The following is a 25,933-nucleotide window of genomic DNA, read 5'->3' as shown; positions in this document are numbered from 1 at the left end:
TTTTATGTTTATAGAGATTGGAAGGGAGATGGTAAGTGGCTACTTACCGATTGAGTGGGTTATGTCGGCAGTGATAATAATACATAGATTATGTGGAGAGGAGTTTCAGTAGCCGGTTTTTGGATGAAGAAGGAGTATCGTGTAGTTATGAAGCCGTAAGCCTGTGGAATTTGTTCTTGAGTTGGTCTAGACTTTCTTTATGTTACATACTACGTTAGGCTGTAGATGTAGCGAAGCATAGGAGTAACATCGGCCTAATGGCTATTTTGAAGAGGAGTTTTGTTCAACACAGTCCATCTTCGAGTTGAATGAAAGAAATGAGAAAAGTTGTCTTGTGGTCGTCACTTTTCTAGAGGACACATTTGTCCTCCTAAAGATGGATATGAGAAGGATCAATTTGTTGTCCCGAGTTAAGCAGAGATAATTAACGTGGTTGGTCCGAGAATCAAAATATTGTCTTATTTAATTTGTCCACTGAGGATAAGTCAGCGTTTAGTAAAAAATATACGAAGTTAGTTTCGTACATATTTTATTACAATTCGCCACATTACAGTTCAAGCGTAGTTTTCCCAACTATCCACTTATAGAGAGTAAAGTAATCGCCTATTTTTTCAGGCGGGCTTTACGTCCTACTACCTAATTAGGTGTCGTGGACGGAGGCGACTAGCAAACATACTTTACTGTAAATTTCTTTTAATAACCATTAAATAAAATCCAAGGCCTAAGACCGGGAATCGAGCCCTGTACCACAATACATATTAGCTTTACAGGTCTCGCCTCTTACCGCTCGGCTACCGTGGCGCCTCTTTTCCACTTATAGTTTAAATTATGTATTTACATTATATAGAATAAATTGCATACAAATAAATATACTTTCAACGGATATAATATATTACACGCACACGTACTATAGTGAGCATAAATTTCAAAGTAGATTATTAATTTTATTATGTATACATTTATTTGTTCGTATAATGTATGAAACGTGTCACAACCTGTATTCACACATTGCGAAACAGAGCAACATATGTATGGAATTTACAAGCGATTCATATATATATGACGTCTCTGTTCTAGAATTGTATTTGTCTGTTAGTGTGTGCCAGTCTAACCACTGAGAATACACAAATACGAAAATCGAATTTTGCTTGATATAACGCTGGATATGCTGTTATTACTGTATATTTGAATACTATGCCGGATATGTACAGTAACGGTGTGAATACATTTAAATTTTTATTTCATACAATTTATAAAGAGAGTTCTCGTTTGGCCTCGTCATCCGCCGCACCGGCCAACTTACTTGACAGCTATTTATTTATTTTTTTTTTAATTTTTGTTACATTCCTATTTTACTTTTTGTGTTGATAGGTTTGTATTATTTATTTATTTTAATTTAAACTTTAAACAAAATGAAAGAAAAGGAGCACGAACCCAAATAACGTGTGACAGGAAATAGATTCTTTGATCTACCTGTTAGCAACGATTGATCTACATTTGTATCATTAACTCTTCGAAATATTAACACAATCCAAAAATAATCCAATAAAAATAGGAAATATAAAAAATTATAAACTTCAAATTATAATTTGTTATTACAGCTTGAATTGTTGGTACGAGGGTCGTTTGAAAAGTCCGTGCAAAGTCAGAGAGATAGCACTACTGGCGCGTATCGAGGTTATGTTTAGTTAGTAGCATCTCTTGGAAGAACACACACCAAGTTTCAGCCAGATCGGTCTATTTCTTTGTGTTTGGCATTCGTTTGAATCGAGGAAGTCGAGTGATTTTCAAAAAATGGACGAAAAAGAATTTCGTGTGTTGATTAAACACTACTTTATGAAAGGCAAAACGCCTCAGGAGACTAAAGAGAAGCTTGATAAACATTATGGTGACTCTGCACCTTCGATTAGTTTATAAGTGGTTTCAAAATTTTCAGAGTAGCCATATGGGCACAAGTGACGCTGAACGTTCTGGACGCCCTGTTGAGGTTACTACTCCAGAAATCATTGATAAAATCCATGATATGGTGATGGATGTCAGAAGAGTGAAGGTGCGTGAGATTGCTAGTGCTGTGGGCATCTCGAATGTACGGGTACATAATATTTTGCATCAACATTTGGACATGACAAAGCTATCCGCAAGATGGGTGCCGCGATTGCTCACGCTTGACCAAAAACGAAATCGTGTAAGGACGGTTTGCAGCTGTTCCAGAAGAATCCGCATGACTTTAAGCGTCGTTTCGTCACTGTGGATGAAACATGGATACATCACTACACTCCTGAGACCAAAGAACAATCTAAACAATGGGTTACCAAGGAGGAATCTGCGCCAAAAAAGGCGAAGACCGTTCCTTCGGCCGGAAAGATTATGGCGACTGTCTTTTGGGATTCGCAAGGAATAATCCTCATCGACTATCTGGAAAAGGGTAAAACTATTACAGGTGCATATTATTCATCGTTATTGGACCGTTTGAAAACCGAGCTGCAAGAAAAACGCCCACGATTGGCCCACAAAAAAGTCCTTTTCCATCACGACAACGCACCAGCTCACACCTCAGCAGTTGTGGTCGCAAAATTAATGGAAATAGGGTTCCAACTCGTTTCACATCCCCCCTATTCTCCAGACTTGGCTCCCTCGGACTACTATTTGTTCCCCAATATGAAGAAATGGCTGGCGGGAAAAAGATTTTATTCAAACGAGGAGGTGATTGCAGAAACGAATGGCTATTTTTCAGACTTGGACAAATCCTATTATTCTGAAGGGATCAACAAACTAGAGCAGCGTTGGACGAAGTGTATAAGCCTAAAAGGAGACTATGTTGAAAAATAAAAAAGGTTTACCCCAAAAAATTAAGTAGTTTTTATTTTTGCACGGACTTTTCAAACGACCCTCGTACTACTGTTGGAACTAAAGTTTATTGGCTACACGTCTTCGTCCATTTTCGTAGGCCATCATGAAAAACAGACATTTCTTTACTTAATATTACTTCTTATTTGAAATGAATAGAATATTTGTTTATTCTTGAATAAAACAATTAATAAAGTGGAGTTCATTAAATAATTAACTTAAGGTTATTAATTTAAATGGTCAAGGAAATTCAAGTTATTAATTTACTTTTAATTTTTTTTTACATTTCCGGTAGTAAAACTGAGCCTAAAAACCTGTAACAGTACAAGTTCAAGCTCATGGGATTACGGATCCCGGAAAGCGAAACGGGATCTATGCCCAACGGCACCGTAGCCACCACAAGAGACGTATTGTGCCTTCCCTTTTTATGGATCTAGTAGACGAATCCTCGCCTATTAAGGAGGTTCAGAACTTTCCCTACTAGTTCTTTTTGTACTACAATCTCCTTTGGACTCAAAGAGCAACCGCTCGATTGCAACACAATCGAACAACAAGTGAGAGGCCGTTTCCTCCACTTCCTGACATAATCTGCACAGTGGTTTCAAGCTAATGAGCCCCCACCTTGTACAGATGCTTCCTGAACCAGTGGAAGCCTACATTACTGGCGTAATGTGTAATTTTAGTTACGAATTTTTTCGAAAAGTTAAATTGGTGACCAAATTGTAAAAAGAAAAACCCAAAACCAAAAATCTGTAAGATTCAAAATATTTTGTTGTTACTTGAAGTAACGAATAATGAAACTGACTAATGTATTTAGAGCGTTGCATCAAAATATTTGGACAGAACTTCAATAAAATATAAATTTTATTTTTTGTATTTACAAATACTTACATTTCATTTTTCAACCACCAAGATTTAGAAAATACCTGTGAAGTACTGGTTATGATTAGCATAAAACGTTCATTATGCGATTTGTATCTATAATAGTGCAATTTACCGTCATAAAATAAGTCCTTATTCTCTTTATAATACATACTGGGATATATGGAAGATTATATAGACCAAGAGATATATCCAAAGTGAGAGAAGGGTGAAGTAGAAAGCTAGAAGTAAAACAGTTTGCGATCCTGCAGCTTCTAGGATGGGTCCAGTGATAAAGACTGTTGTTTACGAGATCCAAATATTGAAATTCTAAAAGTGGGCACAGCTGTTACCAATTGGTGCACCAATCTCCTATTTACCAGATCATCTTATTGGCTATTCTCTAGGAAGTATGGTCACTCTACTAAAAACCCTCGAAACTATAATCCTTAATATATTATTTCTTCAAATCAATGAAACCTATCAAAAACTATTCTACTTCTACCCTTAGATTTTGGAGTAAACTCTGATGTACAGACAAGAACTTCCAAATTGTGCATAACTGTGAGGTTATAGTAAATAAATGTAATTTACTTGAAAAAATTTTCTTTCAACACTTAAGGTATCGGTTGTCCTTTAAGAGTAAATGGTGTAGTTAGGTCTGCCATAAAACACCCTGGTAGAATATGACCGGAGTGTGTATTCGAGGTATGTTCAAAAAATAAGGTGAATTTTCAAATTTCGCGGGCTACGTACATTCGAATTTCGATTGTCTTTTTTTTTTATGTTGGTACACTTGTCCTCGAACATATTTTCAAAGTTGTAGCTATATAGCATGTTTAGTTTGTATGTTAGAGGCATAAATAAGACAAGTGTTTTGCGAGTTCGGCGATTTTCTTCTGTCGAAAAAAATGGATCAACGAATTTGCATCAAATTTTGTGTAAAAAATGGAATTAAGTGTTAAAAAACACTTGAAATGTTGAGAGTGGCGTACGGTGAGAGTACTCTGTGTCAAAAAAATGTTTACAAGTGGTACAAGCTTTTCACAGAAGGTTGAGAAGATGTGAATGACGTCGCTCGCCCTGGACGCCCCAGCACATCAACAACCGATGAAAATGTTGAGAAGAATCGTCGAATCACAATTAGAGAAGTTGCTGAGGTTGTCGGCATATCGGTTGGCACATGTCCTGCAATTTTTTTCGGAAATTTTGGGCATGAAGCGTGTAGTAGCGAAGTTCGTTCCAAAATTGCTGAATTTTGATCAAAAAAACCGTCGCACGAGCATCGCTCAGGAATTGTTGAATGACATTATCATGTCTCAGTCACCGTATTCACCAGATTTGGCGCCCTGTGACTTTTTCCTGTTCCCATGATTGAAGAGACCCATGAAAGGACGGAGATTTGCGACGATTGAGGAGATAAAAACCGAATCGCTGAGAGAGCTCAAGGACATACCAAAAAGTGCATATCAGAACTGTTCCGAGGATTGGAAAAAATGCTGGCACATATGTATTATATCTGAGGGGGACTACTTTGAAGGAGACAAAATAAAAATCGATGAATAAATAAATATTTTTTAAGAAAAATGAAAATTCACCTTATTTTTTGAACACACCTCGTACTTATTGTCGCCACTCGCCACACGTGCATTACCTTCCTAACATTTCTCTTACTTTAGCAGAGTAAGAGAAATATAAATAAATTAAAAAACGCAGTAAAATGTTGATGACATAATTATAAAACGTTAAACAAAAAACGTTTTACTCTGGCAATTCTACATTGATTTTTTTGTAAATTAAATATTTTCAATTCTAAATATCCACTAAGCTGTGTAAAAGATTACCATTTATTAATGTCACGTAGTTTGAAAAATTGATTTAGTCTTTTCATTAACATAATGAAGTGAACTTCATAATTAAATTTGCAAATGGGACGCTGCACGGGAAAGAGCCAATCCGATACAATGCTCACTACCAAAACAAATATTTATTCAAACAGTTTAACTTAATTTTTTGGATTAACTTTTTTTTTTCTTTATTTTTTTGTTTATTCGTTTATTTAGCTGCAATCAGCGCATTATTGACTACAAACAACTAGGATAATGTGCAAATCACTCAGAGTGGAGAAGTTACAACCAGCGGTAACATTGCAATACAATTTGACTTTCTACCGACTCTCGTTCATCAGAGAGGAGATCGCGAGGCCATACTGTGTTTTAAGACGTCTAGAAGTATTGTCTGGAAATGTTCTTGAAGATAGATGAAGATTTTCTGTAACTGTTTCAGCCACTTGTGTGACGAAAGGAATGTTTAGGTCTGCATGAATGGTTTGATTGGTGACGTAGAAAGGTGACGTCAAACTATAGAGCGAAGAAGTTTTTAGACTGCAAGGCTCAGGAACCTTTTGAGACGTTTGAACCCCTATAGTCCGATGCCATTGGCCAAGGCGGAACATAAATAAATATTTCGTTGTCCAGTGAGTGTTTTGATTTGTTGTCTTTATAGCCTTTCACTTGTCGGAAGCGTCTGTTGAGTTCTGTTCGCTTAAGTCGTGTACAACGATTCCAAGTCTTCTGTCGAGATAGAGCCCAAGACAGCGGACGTTAACTACTGGTAAAAGACTTAGAATTGTAAAAGACAGGTGGAAGAGTGATGCGTCTCAGTGTGTTGAGATTTTATCTCGTTCAGTTTTTTGAACCACAAAGTCGAGGTGGGATTGCAAATTTCTATGTGCCATTAATAGATTTGTGTTTGAGGATCATACGGACTGTGCAGACATTCCAATCAAAACTCTGCCGACAGATAGCTGACGCTCCTTTCTACGGTCACTAACCTCACTCTTCACAACGATCTCAACATTCCCTTCATAGACCAATTCGCCAAGACTAAATACCAAAAATTCTATAATACTCTCTCGACTAGCTCTAATCCTCTTGTACTGTCTCTCGCCTCCTCTGACATCCCTAATACTCCTCGACGACTGAATCGCCAGTGGCCCCGCGACTTCCTTGTAGTCTGAACACTTAAATATCATTATTCTCCTATCTCTCCTCTCTCCACACATTCTCCTATAGAGAGTGCTACCGCTGGGTAGTTTCTCTCCTCCTGCTCTCCTCCCGCACCAGTTCATCATACTCTCCATATTTACTTATTGTATACGATGTGTACAGATTGTAAATTACAAAATAAATTAAAAAAAAAAAAAAAAGTGTGAGGATAAGACAACCTAATCTCTTCTACTCGCACATAATTAATCGAATTTTTACGAAATCCCAAATTTGATCCGAACAGAATACTTCCTTCCTCTTATGAAAGTAAAAAAATGAAAACTTGCTAATCAGGCAGGCAGCCAAATTGGACAAAGCAGTGATTGCAATTAACAATATTTAAATACAGTGATTGCTGAACAAATCATTGTTATTACATGAACAACACAACATTCGTTAATTAAGCCCATGTACTCCATAATAACATTAATAATAAAAATGAATCATAATAATTAACATTTCAGGTAAAGCCTAAGGGTTAATTTCAAAAAAGAATAACGACTAGCTAAAAATACGCACTGAACTCTTTTAAAAGCCAAAATAATAAATAAAAAGTAATGGCCGTGTCTATGTACATATATATATTTGGTAAAAGATAATATGATGGAATTAATGTGAAATACAGGGCGACCTAATATTCACACAACATGGGACCGCCCGTGGGTCTCTCTGTATTGCGAAGGCGGTAAGCATATCTCTTTTGTAAGCATAATACCCGAGTAACAACACATTCCAGGTGTGGAACACCACAGGCTGCAGCAGGTTATAATACCTATCTGTGTTGGGGGCCGTGTGTATCTACTTTTAATAAACTTCGAATGCAGGAGCCATCTCATGCTTTCAATTTAATTACACCTAGATTTGCTAATAAAAATAATTTCACCCATTATTTTGTGAATGAAGCAATTATAATGATTAAACTAGAAAATTAATTGTCTTTTAATAATTTTTTTCTGGAAGAGGAGAGGAAATGGAAGAATAAAAATTAGAGGATATAAATTCTGTTACAAAATTTCAATTTAATAATCTGCTTCTATTTTGAACTTCTACGCTAAACTTTTGCTTCTAACTCTAAACTTTTCTAGCTTGTTTAAACAATGCAGATACTATTTGCAAAAATTTAATAAGAGAGCTTTAGGAGGTGCTTTCTAATTATTTGTTTTTTAAATGCCACAGGTTTTGGTTTTATCTAAGCAAAAGCAATATTTTTGAAAGGAACTAGTAATTTTACTAAAACGTTCGTAATAATGAAAAAATGGCAACATTTATTATTCAATCTTGCAGCACAATATTAGTAACTTAGCGAACATTTTTGACCAATTTACTTTTAGCAACAACGTAGAGAATCCAAAATTTCGATTGTTTTCCTATTCAACTTTAGGAATATTATGGATTCTGTTGAAAAGCTGATGCCATTTATGATACGGAATCAGACTCTACTCATTGGCAGAGTGAACGTCAATGCATCAATGTTCAACTTAAGTATAAGCGCTACGCTGTCCAAATTCCAGAGTTACTTTAATGGACAGCATATCTTTGGCACGCCTTTGAGGGTTGCACTTTTACATACCTCAAAGAACCTTTTTTTTGTTTTTTTTTTGCAGGAACTTTTCGAGATCCTCACGCAACTTATCTAATGACTCTAATCAGAGACTTGTGATCTGATAATACTCTTTTTCTGGCGTAGACTTAAGTAAATGTGAGGATTTACGAGGGTCGTTTGAAAAGTCCGTGCAAAAATAAAAACTACTTAATTTTTTGGGGTAAACTTTTTTTATTTTTCAACATAGTCTCCTTTTAGGCTTATACACTTCGTCCAACGCTGCTCTAGTTTGTTGATCCCTTCCGAATAATAGGATTTGTCCAAGTCTGAAAAATAGCCATTCGTTTCTGCAATCACCTCCTCGTTTGAATAAAATCTTTTTCCCGCCAGCCATTTCTTCATATTGGGGAACAAATAGTAGTCCGAGGGAGCCAAGTCTGGAGAATAGGGGGGATGTGAAACGAGTTGGAACCCTATTTCCATTAATTTTGCGACCACAACTGCTGAGGTGTGAGCTGGTGCGTTGTCGTGATGGAAAAGGACTTTTTTGTGGGCCAATCGTGGGCGTTTTTCTTGCAGCTCGGTTTTCAAACGGTCCAATAACGATGAATAATATGCACCTGTAATAGTTTTACCCTTTTCCAGATAGTCGATGAGGATTATTCCTTGCGAATCCCAAAAGACAGTCGCCATAATCTTTCCGGCCGAAGGAACGGTCTTCGCCTTTTTTTGCGCAGATTCCTCCTTGGTAACCCATTGTTTAGATTGTTCTTTGGTCTCAGGAGTGTAGTGATGTATCCATGTTTCATCCACAGTGACGAAACGACGCTTAAAGTCATGCGGATTCTTCTGGAACAGCTGCAAACCGTCCTTGCAACACTTCACACGATTTCGTTTTTGGTGAAGCGTGAGAAAATCACTAGACTTCCTCGATTCAAACGAATGCCAAACACAAAGAAATAGACCGATCTGGCTGAAACTTGGTGTGTGTTCTTCCAAGAGATGCTACTAACTAAACATAACCTCGATACGCGCCAGTAGTGCTATCTCTAACTCTGACTTTGCACGGACTTTTCAAACGACCCTCGTAAGTAACACAGTTTCGTACAAAACTAAAATTAGAAAGTAATTACAACTTTTGGGAAATTATTGATAAATTAATCACCAACCAGCAATCTCTGATCAAACTAAACTTTCAAAACTATGTTATATTAATTAAATTACAAAAAAGAAATCAAGATATAATAGTCAGCAAAGGATTCAAGAAAGTCAACGAAGTCTTCAGTCTACCAAAACCTCCGCAGACGAAAACTCCTGTAGATATGGCAACATCAGAAAATCATTGAAGTTGCTGCACTATCAGCCAACTATCATCATTGCAAATTTGCTAGACCAAAGTGCGCATGACTTTGCCAGTCAATTTATTCTCGATTATAAAATGTAAATCGCCTTCAACACCTCGCCATTACTTTCAACTAAATCTGTAGAAGAATTTGAATAGATCAAATTAAATTTTAATATTCTAAATTAGTCCAACTCTGCTGAAAATAATTTAAATGCACACAATTATACAATATTAATGAGAACGTTAATCCTATACCTGAAGTCTCACTCTATACTTTCAATGGTGACAGCAGTAATTTCAGGGGTTGTTGGTAAATTATTCGTTAATTTTATGTAGATTAAACGAATGTCTTGTTTCTAAAATTAATTGCACTTACTGTCAATCACTTTGCACTACATTTCAAGTGATTTTAATCATTCAGGTACGATAATACAGTTGCTTTCAATCTTTCCATTAAAACCAGCTGATGCTAATGTTAGGATTACAATAATATTTTAATTTATCAAAACGGAAATTATAATGTATATAATAAATACTTCCTATTCCAAATAATTAGAATAACCAAATCACTTTACTAAAGTCATTTCAGTGTTTGAGAAGTTATACAATTCATTACCATTTATGGAATCAATTTTTTCTTCGGCAATTTCAAGTAGATCATCAACTTATGCCATTGTCTCTATGCAAGAAGAAAAAATTATTTTAGAACGTTATTTCATTGGATAACTTGACGATCACTTAAATGATTTTTTTTTTGCGTTTATTTGTGCCACAATCATCGCGTTAGCGCTATAAGTAACAGTGATAACCGAGTAACAAATGATAAGGTAACGAGTGGAGAAGTAACCCAGTGGTAACACTCCAAAACATTATATGGTTACTTGGGAAGAGATCACGGGACCACTGTCTTTTAAGACGTCTTGGTTGTCAGGAAGAGTTCTAGAAGAAAGATTTTGAGCTAGAGGATTTATATGAGATTGCGGGTTAAAATGAAGTTTTCTGTATCTTGTTTTAGCAACTTCGGTGATAAAAGGAATGTTAAGGTCAGTGTGTATAGTCCAGGTTGGAGACATAAAATGGAGCGTGTACAATAGTTCGAAGTATTTTAGATTGAAGAGATTGAATCCTTTGGAGATTGGAGCGTTTGGTTGAACCCCACAGCTCTATTCCATACGCCCTGATGGGTTTCAAAATAGAAGTATAAATCAGTCTTTTGTTGCCCAGAGAGAGTTTTGATCTGTCGTCTAAGAGTCTTTTAAGTAGTCGATAGCGTCTGTTCAGTTCTGTTCTTTTAAGTCTAGTGTGAGGGTTTAAATTATTAAACTACCTAATTAAAAACAAAACAAAAAGATTGGTAATGTTTAACAAATCGATCTTTTCAAAAACAGAAAGAACATCTACTGATTTGTGAGTAAAATTATCCATTACAACATTCGTGTCTCTGCGACTTCCAACAAAAATCAGCTCCAGGCGGAATTGAGGCTTTTATTTTTCGAAACTCAGAAGTACTTTCTAAACCAATATTAGACTTAACAATAATATAGACCCAGTTCTATGTGAGTACAAAGAGAGGCAACCACAAGATGCTACGTAAGTGGAAACAATTGTATCCGAAAAGCTTTCATAAACTAAGTACACATGAATGGAACTTAAAGCGGTTATATTGTGCTTACAGAATTTCAAACTCATTACCAATTTACCTTTCCACGTAATGTACAAAGGAGACGCAAACTTTGTAATAAATGCTCAGAGCATTATACGTATGTTATACTATGTGATAGACATAACAACCCCGCTTACATCAAAATTAAGTTACAAATCAATTAGCGATGTACAGAACGATATTTTGTAACAGGAATGGATGGTTTCAATTTTCATGATAATATTCAGCACATTTACAGCTACCAGTTAGAAATAGAGTCTCACCAGAGAGAAGAGTTGTTGTAATGTAGAGGGGAGTGAGCGAGCTAGAGCCTGTTATAATTATCCAGAGAGAATGTGGTCCCAGCAAACTCCTTCATTCCATTTCCTACACCCCATTGATCCTGCACTATTATATTCATTATCATACTCAGATTGGAGGCTTCAGTTATAATTATTTCAGAGAAGGATATTAGCACTAATTGTGAGCATGATTGTAATGGCCATATTGTAATGGTAGGTAGGATATAGGGTAGGTACTCTATATGCATACTCTTATTTGTAGATTAATGATCTCGCCTGAAAGGTACAACATATAACTAACACAATTATTTTAAATACTATTATATTGCTGATATTTTAATAAAATATTTTGCTGAAGATCCAGGTCGTGTTAGTATAAGATTCCGAAGACGTCATACATGGACAACAATGCAGGTTGAATGCGCAAGGGCTTGGAAAGTGCAGTATCCGGTAAAAAGTTGGAATAACAACTAAAATGGAGCAATAATTATTAAAAAGGTGAGATACAGCTATAGCAAGGTATTCTGTTCCATAAAGATGGTTTCTGCAACCGTTACAGTGAGTCTCAGTGATTTGAAGTATTTTGTAAGAGCTATTTCCGAAAAAAAAGTCTTTAAAAAAAATGGAAAACCGCTTCAGTGATAACGCACTTTTAGAAAACGGATTCCGGTCAAAAACTTAGTATCTGAAGAGGCAGTAATTCCTAAAATCAAAGATTAGCTGAGTTATAAGAGTATACTGGATTCCCTCGCGGAGTTCCTGGATTCGATACCGGCTGCTGGCCCTTAGATTGGGTATGGCCATCTGCTGTGAATGCCAGAAGGAATTGTGGCCAAAGGGGTGTTTACAGAAGCCAACATCATATAGAAGAAAAAGAGACAGACTAAGATAATGCCAGAATTGCCGTCAGGAAGATGATGGAACTTCTTACAGACAACACTGTCCAGTTCTCTTACTTCCGGGCGCTAATAACCACAGATGTTGACGCTCCTTAAAAAAAAAAAAAAAAACTGTGGCTGTGTCATGGACCCGGCCGTGTGTTGAACGTGAATACGTTTACGTAACGGGTTATATTTTTTATATAAAACATTTTTATTCATGTATTCAGGATGAAATCAAATTTGTCATTATTTATCGACGTTGATGAAATTAACTCATTGAGTCGCGATTTAGAACCCAACAGTGGTGTCGATGTAGAAGCGCTTTCATCATCCACTTGCATAATTTCATCCGCCCCAGCTGCAGATGTACTGACACCGTCGTTGATCCGCTCGGCCGCATTCATTCTTTTACGTTTCCGGCACAGCTTGACTCGTTCATAAGGTGTTTTATTATTACCATTCGACTGTTCTTGAGAAGCCCTTTCCAACCGTATACGATCTCTGTGTTTGGTTTTGGCTTTTCGACGTGTATAGGCCGCGACATTATTTATTTTTGATAATATTTTTTTATTCTAACACCTTATTATATTCACTGTCACTATTTTACACTAATGTTTTATATACAATCGATAGATTGTGACGACAGCTGACGATTAAAACTGAAACGAACATCGTAGCTTTTCCGAGTCAAAAGTTATACTAATTGCAAATCGCGATACGCAGCAAAATTATCTCAAAATGGCGGCGCTTCCCCCTTCACCACGCGCGATGCGTCACAGTCCTCGCTTATCGTAATGAATTCTTTAATCCTTTAGCTATCCAGTGGTCTAATTTAATTTTGGATGTAGACGATAGATTCGAAACTATAATGCCAAACTGTATCCCCCGATTTTGTTATCATTAGGTTTTTTGGATTGCCTCCATATGATAGCAAATTTAAAGACGTATTCACGTCCAAAAAAAAAAAAAAAAAATTACCATAATCAGATAACAAGTTTGAGTTATCTGCAAAGTTTAGAACTGAGTTAAGATTTTTGGACTTAGCGAAACCATAGGCAAGTTCAAGCACACTAAATACAAGGTGCCTTAACGGTGCTAAACGGGGGAATGTTACGGAACAGAATCTCCGAGATTCCAGGTACCCTACCGCCCGGAGTAAATAGCCTTTCTCTGGCTAAGATGTACTTGGATGGGGAGCTGTGCATTACTCTATAGAACCTGGATGGATTCCAGAGTGTTGATAGAGGATTTTCTCGCTCAGTTCATTCTAAATCCATCCTAACTCAAAAATGAATACATTCAATAAAACAAAAACCAAAAATGAAATAATTTTAAGGTTAATACCTATTAAAAAAAACTAGATCAACCTTTTCCTAGCACATGGTAAAAAAAGTAATGAAAATGATTTTCGCGTTTCACCTAATTAGCAGTGAACAGTGGAGAGCAGCACGATACCAACAAGGTGTGATACCACGAACTCTAACGGGTAACACGCTAACAGTTTCAACTAACCTAACCATGTCTATGGATATTATTTTTTAGTTTATTTATTCAAATAATTTACTAAACTTTACACTAAAATAATAATATTTCCTTTCTAAATAAATCAATTAGAGAATGAATTATGTATTTAAATTATATTCTATTTTTAAGCAAAGTTTGGGATGAGTCATTAACACGGAAAATTCTTATTAAAACAACTAATTCTAGAAGAAAATTATACTAACGCGGAATTTACAGCAATCACTGAATAATGATAGGCCTATTATTATTTCAGCTAATTTCGGAGGAGGGATTTCGTGTCCATTGTTTTGTGCGTTAATTTGTATTTAATTAATTTGGTAAACGTAATTCTAATTCTGATTGCTGTCTTGTTTTGAACCTTGTATGTTCAATAAAACGATGACTCTAAGACAGTACTGGAGGGGAGAAGTGGTTCTGTAGCGATTATTTGGGAAAATGAAGAGGAAGAACAAGAAGTTGAAGGAAAGATCTCGAGGATGGTTTCCAAACTTAAAAGAATGGGGAGACATCTTCTAGGGAAATTTCTCCGTAGAATGCTTCCTGCTACTGTTAAGTCTAGGCTGAAGAACCCTGTCAATATTATGTTGAACTAAGTGAAGTTGTACAATCTACTTAACAAAAAGTAACAAAAGTGACGTAATGACCGATTAGGTATCGCGTTCGGAGACGGATAGCAAACATACTTTACTGCAAATTTCTTTAATTAACCATTAAATAAAATCCAAGGCCTAAGACCAGGAATCGAACCCAGTACCACAATACATTATTAGCTTTGAGGGCCTCGCCTCTAACCGCTCGGCTACCCTGGCTCCTTAAAATTAATACCCTCCACAAAGATGGAGCAAGCCCTTAGTACGACGTCATTTTTCCAAAAAAAAAAGCAGTTTAATCTTCTGGGTCCCCTAAGGAGATTGTACCAGAGATTAAGATGATAAGAATAAATACTACATTTTGATCTTAGGCAATAAGCTGAGTAGCGACAGTTGTGCAATCTACTGGAAACTGCTACTTTAAGATGTGGCAAAAGAAAAAGGTTTGTTGCTAGACAGAGACCTGTTAAAGAAACTGCCTTTTTCAGAAATCTAAGCATCACCGTTTGGAGCAAAAACAGAAAAAAACCTGAGATAGAACCCAAAAGATATGATAAACGGCTAACCACCAACAGTTCTACAATTTCTTAATTCATTCTTTTATAGAAGCCAAATTGCTTCCGGTGGCCCAAAAAACATCATTTAAGCTTCAAAACAGATGGAATTTTAAATTAAGCTCATGAATGATGCTGTTATGTTGAATCGTTCAACTCTTCCAGGGCTCTGGTCTCTATCAAGAATTCCTGTTCAACTTTTAACCAACATTTTGTCCTCCTTCCCAAGAATTATCCTATTTCCTTCTGTTTTCTTTTGTGTAACATTCAGTATTGCACGCTAGAAGTATGCGATTTTAATGCAATAAAGCAATTAAATTGGTCAGAGAAATTTTCAAAATCTCATTGAATCCAACGCAGTTCTCTGAAACAGAATTGATTCACTATCACGAATCATTCAAAAAAGAATCACTTTCTTTAATATCTTGCTAACCAATTTTAAAACCATAATAAACAAAGGTAAGGTGACGTGTTTGGTGTAATAGTTGCGAGTTTGGTCTAGTAAGTGAGAGATTTCCGTTTATTTTCCAAAGTATAGCTAGTTTTTATTTAATTGTTAAAATATTAATAATATAGTATGAGCTGCCGCGCCATTTTCATGTCACTTAATTAGGTAGTTGAGCGCTAAAGTCCATCTGAGTGAATTGGCCATTATTTTAATCTCCTCTTTATTTTGTAGAAAAAAATAAATGGATTTTAAATATTGAATTCCAATGGTTTGTGACACATTTAAAGCTAAGAAAAGTAATATTATTACTTTATTATTGTTATTATTATTATTGTTACATTATTATTTAACTTTTTTTTTCTAAGTCTATTCACACCTAAACAATCGCATTAAGGTGTTAAATCAATTTTCTCACGTAGTTATTCAAAAGGTTTCCGTTAACTAATAAGCTTTGTAAATTAGTCTGACTGCTGCAACAGATATAACTTGTCCAATGTAATTAGGGTGTTATTTAATTTGCAGGTGGTATATTTGCACTACTCGGTACAGTAGTGCATATTTTCAGTTATTTATACATATGGGCATAAATTTTTTTTTTTTTTTTTTTTAATTTATTTATTTTCACAACTGCAGAATAATTCTGCATCAAGTGAAGCTGATACAACATGATACATAGAATACATACATGAATACATGAGGGGAGAATTCACCCATTGGTGAAACTCCCAAAGTGGTACAGTTCACTATTGTACATTGGCTCTTACTTCATTTAGAAGATCGCGTGGCCACCTGCGCTTCAACCGTCTGGGAGGATTTCCTGGTAGAGTGGTAAGTTGAGCTACTAGAGGATTAGGATGTGAGGTGATTGATGTGTGGAATTTAAAGTATCGGGATCTTACAGCTTCAGAAACATAGGGAACAAGGAAATCTCGGTGCAAGGTATGATTGGAAACAAAGTAAGGAGCATTAGCGATTCTACGGAGAGTTTTTGACTGGAAGGATTGGATTCTGTAGATATTGGAAGCTTTGGCTGAGCCCCAAAGTTCCATTCCGTAAGTCCAGGCAGGTTTTCGTATCATAGTATAGATAAGTCGTTTATTCTGTAGAGAGAGTTTAGATCGCTTGTCAAGAAGTCTAGAGAGAAGTTTGTATCGTCTGTTCAGTTCTTTCCGTTTGAGTCTAGTATGTGGATTCCAGGTTAGGCGTTTGTCCATGAAGAGTCCTAGATACTTAACACAATCTGTTGTGGGAAGAGGAGTGAGGTTTAGGTAAACGGGTGGAAGGATAGTTCGCCTTAGGGAGAATGTAATGTAATTACATTTATTTTCATTAATTTTAATTCTCCATTTCTTTAGCCAAGGCTCAAGAGATTCTATATGGGATTGGAGGAAGCGGTAGGCAAGGTCCGGGTCTTTATGAGGAGAGAGGATGGCCGTATCATCGGCATAAGTAAAAAGGAAGGTACGAGGATTGGTAGGAATATCAGCAGTGTATATGGTGTAGAGTACAGGCCCAAGGACACTTCCCTGGGGAACACCTGCTCGAACTGGGTAACAAGGAGAGTAGGAATTTCCACAGACGACACTAAATAAGCGTCCAGTAAGGTAAGATTGAAGGATGAGAAAATATGTAGTTGGTAGGATGCTCTTGAGTTTGGCAAGCAATCCCCGGTGCCAGACGCGATCGAAAGCTTGAGCAACGTCGAGAAAAACTCCCGGACAATACTGTCCATTCTCAAGAGAGGTTGAGATTACATCCACAACACGATGACATTGTTGGACTGTAGAGTGATGAGCGCGGAAACCAAATTGATGGGACGGAAGTATTTCCTGTGATTCTAGGAGAGGATAAATTCGTTTTAGGAGCAGTTTCTCAAGGAGTTTTCCTAAGATTGGAAGAAGGCTTATAGGACGATAGGACGAAACGCTGTTTACTGGCTTTTTAGGTTTAGGAATCATTATTATTTTGGAGAATTTCCATTGAGTCGGGAAAAATGTGGTTCTAAGTACTGAATTGTATAGGTAGGTAAGGAAAACGATAGCACGTTTTGGCATTTGCCGGAGGACTTGGACGGTGATAAGATCGTGACCAGGGGATTTTTTCCTAGGAAGATTCTGGATAGCATACTTAACATCAGAAGGAGAGAAAGCTTTGGGAGGAAGTTCGAGAGGTAACGGTCTATTAAGTTCATCTACAATTTTGCTGGTATGTTCGGAGTCGAATATGTTAGTGTGGGGTGTAAAAGTGGTATGTAAGTGTTGAGAGAATAGATCAGCTTTGTCGCGGTCAGTCTTGGTCCAAGAACCATCCTCACGTCTAATTGGAGGTGAAGTGAACTTATACTTAAGTAAGCGTCGTGTAGTGTTCCATAGTGAGTTGTCTGTAGTGTTTAACGCTGCAGTGAATTTTTCGTGCTGCTCATTTTTGTACTTACTCAACTCCTTCTTAACAAGACGTGCTAGGCGATTAAATTTACGTTTGTAAGAAGGTAGTCGTGTGTTTTGCCATAACGATCGTATCCGTCTTTTATAAGTAATAATCCTACCAATTCTCTTCAATCAACTGTCATATCTCTCCCAATAAACTCTTTCCAATTGACAATAGCATCAGTTTACTGCCCTCCTAATGGGCATAAATAAATATTACAAATAGCACATACTCGTATATATGTATAATAAATTACTTGAATTTAATAAATTAAAAAAAGGAAATAGCGTATGTTAGGATAAAAGATTAAGATTAGAAAGCGGGACCTATGCCTCACGGTACCGCAGCCACAAGAGGCTTATTGTGCTCTCACCTTTGGATCTAGTAGACGAAACCTCCCCTACTAAAGAAATTGAGGACTTTCCCTACTAGTTCTTTTTTGTGCTACAATCTCCTTTGGTCTTAAAGTGCCAAAAGGTTCCAAAGAGCAACCACTCGATTGCAGCTCGCAATTGAACATCAGGTGAGAGGCCGTTTCCTCCTCTTCCTGACAGAATCTGCACAACAGTTCCGAGCTAATAAGCCCGCACCTTGTACAGATGCATCTTGTACCTACCATGACTCGTGAATAGGCCTGTGATCAGAGTAATCTGAATTTCTGCCCAAGCACAGAGTCTCTTCGGCTCTTTGTTTACACAGCCAAGGCACCATAGTCTTGTTGTGCTTGACCCCCAACAGATGCTACTTTGGGCTTCGGAAGCACCTGGGATGTAACCTGATATCAAGGCAGACGAAGCCCAGGCTATGAAACTTGGGACACATCTAAGACAGATGAGGGGAGCCCTTCTAGGTTTCGAAAAGAAAATACTGTGCGGCGAATTTTCGGCCCAGTCCTTAGTAGGACGGGAATGGATGTTTCGAACGAATCAGCAGCGGTGTTGTGTATGTGCTGTTTAAAAGAAATAGATGCTGGTCAAAATTTATGAAGTTGGCTAGACTTCTGTGGGCTGGACATGAGGTTAGGACATCCCAAAAAAAAAAATGACTAATGTGCACCTCCATGGTGCCAGGAGAGTTGGGAGGCCGAAGCTGCAGGTGTTGCTGGTGGAGGACGATACTGAATATCACCAACTGGAGAGCGGCAGCACAGAACTGACTGGCGGAATCACGTTGAAAGAGGCCAAGACTCAGCACTGAGTTGTAGCGCCTTTGGACGACGATTATCACATAGTTGATGGACGGAATTTGGATTCTTCTTCTGTGATGATTAAATAAGAAACACAAATGTAAGCCTAGAATTGTTTTTTTTTGAGCATAACCTGCTTTTTGCAAGCAAGAAGCTATGTACATGCTTACACTAACTTTCCAACTAAGGTCGCCTTGAAGTTAACATCTACATAAGATAGCAAATCTCACTTTAGTGCACTTTTATTCAAACATTTTACACAAATTAAAATTATTTATTTTTTCCTCCTTTAACAGCTCATTAAGATTGGAAAATGATTACCAGAAGCTTTAAAACAGTACCGGGAAAGCTTGTTAACATGAAAGCTGGAGGATGTCGCCTTAGAAGTTGTTTGGGAAGTGATCAATAGCAGGCGAGGGATACCACTTCATGCTAAAGGCGAGTTTCTAATTGGTGCCAATGAAGTATATTCCTCTTTAAATTTAAAAAGAACTGTCCTTGATAAGGGAGGCGAAGAGAGAAAATTTATTTATTTTTTTTAAAGAAGTGGAAAACCGATGGGCTAGGGGAGAGCAGACGCAGGCGCACGAGGAATTGTATCCCCCTTACTTAATGTCATTTGGTTGCTTCTGTTTCTCAAAGGAATGAGCAGTAGCGAGGCGCGCTAGCAAAGGGAACAGCCAGAAGCAAACCTCTTCCTTGCCCCAACAAGTCGGTGCCTAGTTTGTGAGAAATGGGGTGCTGTCCGCCCTCCCAGCATCCAGCAGTGACTCACTTCAGCCTGCCTCAAGTGGCTGACATGGACACAAGAGGGACAGGACTTAATAAATCTTTCACAGAGGTGCCACCAAGGGCTGGTCCCTACTGGGCGCGAGAGAGAAAGAGATAGAGGCATGCGCGCAGAAGGGGATGCAGACTTCAAGGGCGAGCAAGAAGGAGGGGTTGTCCCAAAGTTGCCTGAGGAATGAGCACACCAAGTCTCAGTAGAAGGCTTTGAGGAGAAATAGAGGAAGGGAGGTTATTTTCTGTCGTTACTCTTTGAAGTGAACCCAAGGCCTTCACCAGCCCGCGCCCAGTCCTAGGATAGCCCCTTTAACCCCTTCACCAAGAAACCTCACTCACCCCTGGCAAGTCTCTCACTGGCTCTGTTGCCAGTATAACATCTCCTTCACTTAGACAAGTCAAACATCATTAACACGCTGCTGCTATCAGAGTGATGTTGTAGACCTCGCACTAATAGTAATACTATCTATATTTAATGCAGTGACACTTGAAAATTAAAATCACTTTACTTATAAAGAACGTGGGAATGACGTTCAATTTACTAATTCCTCAAGAACTTTACTAAGTGCACCTCCATCATTTCACATCAAGATTTTGCTTTACATCAAAATGATGATAACATTATTGAAAATGCAAGAACTACAGCTTCAGCTTTAATAAATTAAGAACCCAATTAGCCTCCATTTTATAACCGTCCACTTTACAATTCCACAGATTTTTACATTAAGGAGCCAAATAAAACTTAACATTCGTTTCCGCAATATCTTGGCAGCCTATCTCAATTCAATTGCACTAGCCCCGGCTAATCTATGTCCTAGAGCAGTCCCTTGTTGGCGCTAGAGGCTTACAAGGAGGCGGTAAAAAGCCCAGAGAAAATTTGGGGTGTTGAAGCGGTTTAATGAGGCGATGACTCATTTTGTGTTTTCCTAATATTTTAAACTAAAATCCAATCCTACCTACTACATCGATTATTTCCTTGTTTTTTTATATAGTTTTTTCGTTAATTTTGGTTACAAAAACCAATCCCGCAGTTGTACCCTGGATTGCGGACAACGATTTTCGATAGCATTCCCTGTTGAACGTGGGTTTCATGCTGTGGCAACGCTGCTAACTAGAAAGTGAAATCGTTTGCATGTTACCTTACGGCATGCATGGTGACGGTTGCATGGTGACTTACGGCTGTTTTTTGAGTAAATTCGAGCCTAATATTAACAAACTTGAGTAAAAATCATCAAATTCATCCTTCATATTAGTTAAGTTTTAAAATTTAAATTAAAATGTTTGTTTTAATTTGAATAAAAGTTTTTTCTAAATATTATTTATAAAGTAGCACTTTATTGCTCTCATTATTTACGTTCTCATTTAAAATGTAAGTTCGAACTCAGAAACAGGATAAGACCCAGATGGCTCGCTATAATTAAATTAAAGTAATGATTGCGATTGTGATTTTTCAAGATGTGGTAAAGTTGCGAATTTTTTGGTGGGGCTCTAGAAAATAATTGATTCTCAAAGTGGGGCGGTAGACGAAATACGTTTTGGGAAACTCCGCACAAGAGGAATCCTAGAAATCAGCACCCCATTGTGATCCAATTATACAACATTTGCAAGGTACATATACTCGTATGTGTAAAAATTTTGAGGAGGCTAAGGCCCTTAATGGGTGGCTGTAATGCCAAGAAAGAATATGTATAAAAATTTAAAATAAATAATTGTTACAATTTAAAACCATTTAAAAAGAGAATGTAAAAATAAGCTAAAGCTGAACTATTGTAAATTAAAAAATAGTTTGTACAAAGAAAACAAGATTTACTAGATGGTAATTGTTGATCCTTGAATATCAAGATGGCAATGTGTCTTAACAGCCAGTTCTGTATGTCTAGAACATGTTGAACGTCTCCATCCTTAACTTGCGCACTCTGAACTTCCAGCCAGCTATCCAATCCCCCGCCACTCTTAATGTACCTTAATTAACTCAATTCCAAAGTTCCAGCGTGACGTCCCTATCATATTGTCATCTCAACTTCACTCAGAAACTTCATCGTAACGGGTTATCTAAGATGAAGAAGAACAGACCGGAGAAAATGGTCGTACATCATTCACTAGAACACCCTTAAAGTAGTCTTCAACCAAGCTTTTCTTAAACAGTTTTGGGTATATACCAATACAATTGGAAGAACGGCTTTTAGAAGTGTCTTTAAGAGGGTATAACTTTTGGACTATACTTATCTCGTAACAAGTCTCTTCACATTTCGTATCTTGTTTTTTATTGTGTATAGAATTTGGGCTCTTACTAAGGAGGATGAACGCTTTCTTAATGTCTGGGAGAGGGAAATTTTAAGAAGACTATATGGCCCCATACTGGAAGGGAACAGATGGAGGAGTTCAACAAGTTGATCAGGATGTAGTTGGCCTTATCAAAAAAGGAAGGATTAGATGGTTAGGTCACTTGGAACGAATAGAAGAGGAACGAATAGCCAGGAAACTCTTTCTTGGTAGAAGGCCAAGGTACTTCATGGACTGTAGTGCCAAAGAAGTAGAATAAGATATAATTTGACACATAAATGCTTATGGACATTTTATCGACTCTTAACCAAGAGGCAATGAAAATTGGTGAATAAATTCAGATATTCCTCAGCGGGAAATTGTACAGAAGGGATTTTAAACTCATCTTTTAAGTTTTTCTTGAAAATTGTTGCTCCGATTTTCTATATATTTCCTGTTATCCAATTTACATACACAGATCAATTATAATTAGCTCAGGATAGGGTGCTTGGTCCGCTACTCTTTTATAATATTCCAGAACAACGTAGCACACAAGGAAAATATACATATCATCTCTTTTAGCTGAAGACGCTGTACAATACAACTTTCTCGTTAGAATTATCTATACAGTTCGTATAATAAATCATTACAGAATACTGAAATATTTTCAACTGTTAGAAAATCAAAATTAATATAAATAATACTAGGGTAACCCTGTTTACTTAACAGAGGTTATTGGTAACTAGAAATCTACCTGTTGGTGGAACAGACAATTGGGCGAAGTTTAATGATAACTTATTTAAGGTTGAATCAACCATGTCAGAAAGTAGAAGGCATTGATTATCAGACTATTTCGAACCCTTAAGTAAAAGCTCAAGCTCAGAAGTATTGTAAATAAAAACTTAATGCATGTAGAGTTTTTAATTACGCCAACGCTAACTTAAAGCAGCTTAATTCTGCAGTTTTGCAGTTGCATGGAGAATGATTACTGGTTTTAATTTAATTTCTGGGTTTTGCACAAATCTTCCGGAACAGTTTCTCAAGCTTTATTTTTTGGGGTTTTTTTCAAAGCTTTTGCTTAACAACCATTCGTTGTTCGTGGTTACTCAACCTTAAGAACAACCATTTTTAATTGAATTCATTCCGATGTTCAATAGGAATAATATAAATTAAATACTGGAATAGAATAAGAACAGGTGGTTTACTGGAAATCAATAATGATTAGAAACTGGTTAAGACAGAATTTGGGAAAACTAAATGGAATATTGGATATTAGGGATGAACGGAAGTGATTCTAGGTTTGGACAAGAGCAATTCGACATCTAATCACGTTTCCAATTTGGGATGGTACCTTTTAATACCGGAATTATTCTGATTATTTCTTTGCCCTCTCTTCTGGTATTATTTTTGTAAGGTGTTAGTGGGCGAAAGTGTTAGAATATAGCTAAAAAAAAGAAGGTAAAACTGATGTTATAAAAGGCAGTAACCTAGATAGTCTTCTAAAAGAAAGAAGAAGAAGAAGAAGAAGCTGCCTCACACACCCCACCCAATCCAGACTTCAAATACCTAACAGTAGAATTGAATGTCTAAATGGTGGCAAGACTGAGTGCCAAACATTGGGTAGTGAGAGAAATACTATTGGCAATACTGTGAAGGGAATTTTAAAACATTCACCCCCCCCCCCGTTACATAGCGTTGCCTGCAATATTGGCCCCTCACACCCTTGACGTCACCCTGAACATCAGTTTCTGAACGTTACCTGAGTCAGTTCCTCTCCAGGGGCGTATATATTACCCACAAGGGGCCACACTGCTACTGAAGGCAATAAAAATCTACCCCCTCCAACCCCCCAAATTCTCTTTAAGCTGGCCACTTACTTACAAATAGACAATTTATTTTTTTTATTTTATTTTATGTTTCCACTCACGCCTTTCGACATTCTGGAGTAGAGATGTTTTCCTTTCGTATCCACCAACGCGCTTTCCCATTTCATATAATTTATTATTCCACTTTTATACTTGTTTTCCCCTCTCCTTAACTTGTCATTCTATTAAATCAAACTAGCAAGGACCTACTACATCAGCAACTACTATCTTCCCAATATTTGCAATACCTAATGAACACAATAAATAATATCAAGAAAATCTTTCAAATATTCAAACTCGCTTATACAATTCAAAACTTTCCAAATTTAAATACGGTCTTTGAACTACGAATTCGGAAATAAATTTACTTTTAGTACTAGCAAAGTACTTAATAATTATTATGCAACTAAGTAAAAAAAGCTTTAAAAGAATCACAAAAGCTGTTGTCAAGAAAATACATAGTTTGAAAAAAATCTAATTTTAGAAAGAATCTACGTTTTCGCTTTCTCAGAAGCACAATCAATCGACTTTTCGCTAAAACGTTTTATGTATAAGTTGTAGATTTATAAGACTGTAATCACGATATAAAGTTAGGATATAATTAGGAGAATATAAAGTTAGGATATAATTAGGGAAGTATAAATATGAGCCGCCGTTCACTGCCCAACTTAATTAACTCCATAAAACCAAAAAATGGAGAAATGCGATGAAATAATGTAAATTGTTTTTTAAAATTCCAGTTTATAATATAAATTCAAAATAAATTTACCGACATCATTCAGCGCCTGCTACTGAATTTGAGCTGAATTATTGCAACGATTTACATCCAGCACATTGGAGGTTAATCAAAATGACTTCTGAAATAAATTATTTATTATTAATTAGCCCAAAATTTTTTGTCGTTTAATGGTGTTAACCCTTTCCGGACCGAATTATTATACAGAAAAAATGTAAAAAAAAAAAAAAAATCAAAACAAATGCAGACAAAAAAGTGCCTCACATTTTTTGAGCCTCACTTGTGCTGCCTCAACTGGCATGAAAGAAAACTAAAATGATGCCAATTGTATCATTTGGTCAAAATTAAGCATGAAATAATACATTTTAAACTAGTGATGCCATTATGGCATCATCGAGCTGGAAAGCTTTATTATTCTTTATTATTTAGGAAATTTATTATAAATATAAAAAAAGCTATGACTGACCCAAGTGTTTTGACACTTAAATTTAAGATATTTCTAAATGTGGAGTTAATCGATTTGTGCAGGGGACGGTTCATATTTAATCGATATTAAATCAAATTATTTTGCAAATGTTGTAAAAGATAGTTTCAAAGTTTTGAAAGTTGATAAACTCCTTTCTTTTGGCATACAGCGTATTTAAAGTTTATTATTTTCTTTTATTTTATGTCTGTCAGATGGAAATTGTCAAATTCTATTTTTAAATTTTCAACCTAATGGAAGCCGATTTTTCTCGATTCGTAGAATTATTGTTAAAATATTCATTCTTTGGTGCAATTATCGTAAATTAGTATTGATTTCCTAAATTCTATATCAAAGGTTAATTCATGTTGAAACAAAGTTCTAAAATTTTGCTGAAGAAGAGGAATCACTTCCGAATTCCGCATACAATTTCTATAAAATGGAGTTAGCAAATATACCCTTGCCAAATATTATAATGAAAACCCAGACAAGTGACTTATCGTAACTCTCCAAATAAATCGATGTTTGGCGAATCAAGAGAACGTTCCGAACAAAAAGGCTACTCACATTTTTGACGTACACAATTCACATTTAAATGGACCAAAACCTTTAGTATAACAGCTGATA

The 25,933-nt window shown here is 36.5% G+C and overlaps 1 protein-coding gene and 1 pseudogene across 3 annotated transcripts in view; both read right to left on the bottom strand.

Annotated features, from left to right (window-relative positions):
- The window catches only part of LOC141453907 (uncharacterized), a 637,650-nt gene that overhangs the window by 298,632 nt on the left and 313,085 nt on the right, over nucleotides 1-25,933 (bottom strand). The gene's annotated exons all lie outside the window — the stretch shown is intronic.
- Nucleotides 14,806-14,973, bottom strand: LOC141454827 (U2 spliceosomal RNA; annotated as a pseudogene).

Source organism: Rhodnius prolixus, unplaced genomic scaffold (genome assembly GCF_049639745.1).
Source record: "Rhodnius prolixus isolate KJV_2025 unplaced genomic scaffold, Rpr scaffold_9, whole genome shotgun sequence".
Classification (NCBI taxonomy): Eukaryota; Metazoa; Arthropoda; class Insecta; order Hemiptera; family Reduviidae; genus Rhodnius; species Rhodnius prolixus.
This window is presented reverse-complemented; position numbering and strand designations above follow the sequence as displayed.